The sequence below is a fragment of the Ipomoea nil genome, unplaced genomic scaffold (genome assembly GCF_001879475.1).
Source record: "Ipomoea nil cultivar Tokyo-kokei standard unplaced genomic scaffold, Asagao_1.1 scaffold3016, whole genome shotgun sequence".
Classification (NCBI taxonomy): Eukaryota; Viridiplantae; Streptophyta; class Magnoliopsida; order Solanales; family Convolvulaceae; genus Ipomoea; species Ipomoea nil.
Genome location: NW_017619444.1, coordinates 172,621 through 178,428, shown reverse-complemented (window position 1 = coordinate 178,428; position 5,808 = coordinate 172,621).

Genomic DNA, 5,808 nt, shown 5'->3' with positions numbered 1-5,808 from the left:
ACATGCAACCCACATTACACATTGGGAAGGGGGGAAAACGTATAATAAAACCTATGCGTGATCCATCACTTACTAAGAATAGTCCTAAGGGGTTCATACTCCTTCCACCTAGGTCAACGGGATACCAATTCAACTAGCATGCAATATAATAGACTCATAAACCTACGAATGGTACCCGAAATATCAAACTAGACATAGGCACGACAAACGGGGTCCGTTGGGACACCACGGGGATCGGGGAAACATCAAACGGGGGAGCCGGGGTCCCGAGTGGGGTGAGGTTCCAGCGGGTAGCCGGTGGGTGGTGGGCCACCCGCCGGCCACCCGCCAGTTTCTACTGTTCCGGCAGCGGGTCGCCGGCGGGCAACTGCCCGCCCGCTGCCAGGCGGCGGTTTACGACAATGGGTAGGTGGGGGGTCCCCTACCCCCCCACCTACCCCCCACTGACTCTTTTCACACACTTTACGCCCCGGGAACCGTTGTGGAACCCGAAACCATGCTTAGACACTTTACAACGCAATTAACGACAACACGTAGACAATTAACGGATCAAATACGAGAAACGAACGGCACATAACCTATCATGCTTTTCTAAACATAATCAACACCCAATCATGCGAAGTCCCACCCAATATACCAAGAATAATACCATACGAATTCCACGATATAACCTAGGGTTCTAATAACTTTTAAATCAACAAGGACACAATTCATCTTTTAATATCAAGGTTCGGTAAGAATATCACATAAACATCAAGAACAACCTACAATCATCAAGAACATCACATAATCATCAAGAACGTCATATAATCATCAAGAACACCATAATTATCAAGAACCTCTCATCATCAAGATCACCCATGGGATCATCATACCAATCATCAATAATGATACCACAAATCATCAATACACAATAATATGGGGAAATCCTAAGAGGGGAATCATAGCTATGAAAATAGATTTTGTTGAGACATAGGTTACCTCTTAGCCTTAATTAATTCCTTGGCTATGAAGGATCTTTCTTTAAGCTTTCTTGCTTTCTTGATTTCTTCTAAGGGAATTCTTGGAGCTCTCCTGGGGTGATGGGGCGTCTAGGCGTGTGGGGGCTCTGGGTGTCTCCTGAGTTCCCTATTTATATATTTAAGACTCCTAATTAGGGCCCGGATGGTATGGGTTTACTAATTCTATTCCTCATAGGACTCAGGGACTTGCTTTAGGGACAAGGGTCCATAATAATTAAAGCGGATCCTAATCACAATCTGAATAGTAAAAGGCCTACTTCCTTTATTCCTAATAGATAACTAGGTCTAGGATTCCTAATTAGGATCTGAATAGTAAAAGGTTTACTATCTTTATTCCTAATAGGCTTAAGCCTCTAATTTAGGCAAGGGTCCACGGTTCATGGTGAACCCTATTAATTAATTAAAGGGGAACTTAACATAATTAATCATATTTAATTATTATTAGCGGGATTAATTAAATAATTAATCCAGGATTAAAGGCCGTAACACGAGGTGTTACACTCTTCCCCCCTTACAAGGGGCTTCGTCCCCGAAGCCCGGTGTCATAGTCCACCCTTTCACCCTTAGACATCTCGTAGTTCGGCCTCCTGGGTAGGAGTGTGGCCCTACGTTTGTCTTAGTTTGGGGTAGGCTGTACTTTTGGTGGCGTTGTGATAGAGAAGTTATGGGTGTACCTCGGTTTCCTGGGCTGGAACTGGGCGCCCCACGGGTGCCCAAGGCGGCCTCGATTGCTGCCACCCTCTGATCGAGTGCGCGTGTGGTGTGAATCAAGGATGAGAACCCTTCTTCCATGATTTGGTTTTGCCGGTTGAGCTGTGCGAGAATGCGCTCATTGACCGAGCTCTCGTTTTGATCCCTCGGGTCCCTTCCGGATCGTGGTTGCACTGTCGGGTCGGGCCCGTCATCCTCCTCTTGTTCCTCATTTTCTTCCGTGCCTCCGCAATCTTGCATGGCCCGCTTGAGCTTTTTGTTGGAGATGTCCAACCGATCAACCAATTCCCTGCGTTCCTCCTCGGGTTTTTGGCAAATTTCTTCGAGGGTGAGATAGTGTCCTCCCTCGGTGTAGTAGATGTCGTTGCGGTGGAGGTTTTGGGCATTGAAAACCATGCCATTGGCGGTCTTGACTTCGGTGTGGCTTAGGTCTACCCCCTTCTTCTCCATGATCCAACTTAGGATCATCCCGTAAGGTAGGCTAAGCCGGTTGCTTGTTTTGCAGAACTCTATGTGCTTTAGCATGAGTGCCGGCAGGTTGAACTTGATTTTATGTTTTAGGAGATACGCAAAGGTGCACTCCAAGCTCCCTACATCCTTGCTCTTGTTATTGGTGGGCAAGAGGCTATCGGTTATAATCATAACCAATATCTTTTGCTCCGCCGATAGCCACTTTCGGTTGGGTCGAGTAGCCGAGGTGAACCCGTCCTCTTTCCCAAGTAAGTACCCGAGATAGTCTTTGTATCCCGTAGTTTGGGTATCTACCCACCCCTTTCGGTCATAGTTAGACATACCCGTGGTGGTCAATTTCAAGAGCTTGGCCAACCGGCCTTCGGAAAGCACAATTTCCTTGCCACGGACCTTGGTGGTCACTTCTACTTTGTCGCCCCGTTTGGTGGCCACAAGGTGTTGGTAGAATTCTTTCACCAATTCGGGATATGTGTCCCCTTTGATGGCGAGGTAAGTATCTAAAAGGCCTTGGTAATTAAGCATATCAACCAATTCCGGAGAAAATTGGTCGTGTTCAAGTGCTTTACCTCCGATCACGGTGTAATCGGCACTGTTCCACTCCGAGGTGCGGATTCCGAGAGGTTTCTTTGGCATCGCGATAGGTGGTACTTTTCCGGTGAATTTTCTGGCGAGGTTTCCGGCGAGATTTCCGGCGAGTCTCCGGCGAGGTGGGCAGCTCCGGTGCGTTTTTCCGGCGGGTGATGAGGCGGGGTTCACGATGAGGGGAAGGTGGCGTGGGAGTGGCGTTCGGGTGGAGGCGGCAGCGGGTCTCGGCTGGGCGAACCCCGGGCGGTTGGCGGGCGGTCTCCGGCGGCTCGGTCTGGACGGCGGCGAGGCGAGCGGCGAGGCCGGGGTGCGTCCGGGCGGTGGCGGCGTCGGTGGGAGATGGTGGCTGTGGTGGGGCAGTGGGGTACGCGAGAGGGAGGGGGTGTGGGGGAAGAGAGAGAGAAGAAGAAGAAGAAGAAGAAGAAGGGTTTTTGATTTGGGGATTTTGTGGGTTTAAGGGTTTTGGAGGGGTTTATTAAGAGGGTGTTCCCTTGTGGTTTCAAGAAACATTCATGGCTTAGTGGTTAAAGCTTTAACTTGTAGTTGAGAGGTCTAAGGTTCCATTCCTAATGGTAACATTAGTCATTCCTTGATGAGGTGAATTTTTGTCCTTTTCCTTGTTTCGTCTTTTAGTGAGGAAGGGTTGGCATAACTTGTGTTTTACTCTCGCAGTGGAATTGGAATTTGAACGAAAAGGAATCTTTATTCATAATACTTTCTAAGTAGCTAAGCTAAGTAGACATATTGCTCCCGAAGTAATTAAACTAAATAAGTCGTCTATACGATATAGGGGGTGGTTACAAGGGGGTGATGGCTTATCCTAGACAGAATTCGCTTTCGGGGTTTTCTTCGGTGGGGTCCGTATGGTCCTCGTCTTCAGGGATTGGGTTTTCCCCTCCTAGGCCTTCTTCGTTTCCGAGGTCGGCTTGCGTTTGGCTCATGACGAATACCTCCCCGGGAGCGTCGTAACTCCCTTGATGGCCGGTGCCCCCGTGTTGACCCACGGTGGTGGGGCGTGGTCTTTGGGGTTGAGTGCACTGGAAGGCCTTGTGTCCTTCCTCTCCGCAATTGAAGCATCGCCAGGGGTTGCCCGCGCAATCCTTGCCTCTGTGGCTTTTGTTGCATCTCGGGCAAGGGAAGCCTCTTGGATTAGCTTCGTTGTTTCCCAGGGGCGGTCTTTGGTTGGTCGGGTTGTTTGACCTTGTGCCGGTGTCGTTTCTCGTTCTTTTCATCGGCGGTGCCCCACTTCCAGTGTTTCTTCTTCGTATTTGTTCCTGAACTCCGCGTTGGAGTAGTTGGATTCGATAGAGATTCGCGGCACTGGAGTAAGCCTCGTTGAGGGTTCGAGGTCTGCTTACCACTAGCGCCTTTCGAGCTTCGAAGTTGAGGCCTGACACGAATCTCTCTATCTTGGTTACCTCGGTGGGGACTAGCTCTGGCGCGAAGCGTGCCAGCTCGAGGAATCGCTTATGGTATTCTATGACGGTGGCCGTTCCTTGTTTTAGATGAAGGAACTCCTCGTACATGGATGCTTTTACGTGGGTTGGATAGAATCTCTCTCATAGTCGTGTCTTGAGGCTCTCCCAATTGAATCCCGGTTCTTGTTGATAAGTGGGCCCCTCGTGGATCCACCAGAGATCGGCCTCGTGTCCGAAGTAGAACGAGGCTATCTCTACGCGGCGTTCCTCCGGGCACTCTACTACCCCAAAAATCTTATCAAGGGTTCGGATCCATTCTTCCAGGACCGCGGGATCCTCTTCTCCCGGAAACGTGGGTGGTCGGTGATTTGAAACTTGTCGAGCGACGTCAGAGTTTGTATTCACCGAAGGTGGTGGGGGCCTGGTGTTGCGAAGGGCCGCGTCGCTTAACGCCTGCGCGACTTGTGTTAGTTGTTGTAGGGTTTTGGGTCAAGGAGTCGCTGGTGGCGGGTTCCGGAGTCCTTGATTGTCTCCTGTTCGGCGCCATGCTATCTTCTTTCTGGTCAGTGTTTATAAGAATGTTAAGCTAGAGTTCGACGCACTTCTGGTGAAGTGATAAGTGGGGGAGGGTTTTAGAATGGGGAAGGGCGACGTGTAGGGAAGTTATGTGTAGGTTTCACAATCTCACCGCGCGTCCTAAGATTCCTAAGTCCTATGTTCCTAGGTACTTAGAGTTCAAGCCTAACGTCCTAGAGTCCGGTCTTAAGAGTCTTTTCCTAGGGTCAAACTTAGGCTCTGATACCAACTGTAACACCCCAGATTTTCAAGACATTTAAAACTTATAAAATAAAGGTATTATCTCATTAAATCCCAAAACATAATACAAGTGTACGGGGTGCTATGCCACACCTGAGCTGTAGAACCCAGGTGCACAGGCTAACTAACTAATATCCTCAACAAAGTAAATGCATAATATGGCACGCAGGCCGAAAGGGGACTAACTACTTCTACGCTCCGAGTACTAGCGCTCTCCAGTGACTTATTCTTCTGTGCCTGAAAGCCAAATATATCTGTTCAGCGAGAGATGCTGGTAACCCACTCCAACGCGTTGAAATACAATACATATAGCAATATATATATAGATATACAAAAACCATTTTGAGCATGAGAATATATCCTACGAACTCTAGCTTTAAAACCGGGAATGACTCGACAGATAAGGCCAGACACAAGCAGCAGTTATAACGAGCATATGCAGTTCACAACAGATAAGGCAGATAAGGCAAAGCATGACAATAATCATAACCCAACATGAACAATCCCCAATATAAATCCCATAGTCACATCCCCCAAGACACTCATAATCACCACTCAGCCATATCACAACACATAACACACTTTGTTGGCGCCACAGGACCAATCGCATGCCCATACATGAGGGTCAGCGCATATAGCTCTGACACGGCCCCGCAGCACCCTGCCCCGTATCGCAACACGGAGGGGTCGATCGCAACCGACCGATGAACCGCAGCTCATCATAGTGTTTGATCGCAACCAAACAGTGGACCGCAGCCCAAGAGAGTATGTCATCTGACTGTAGC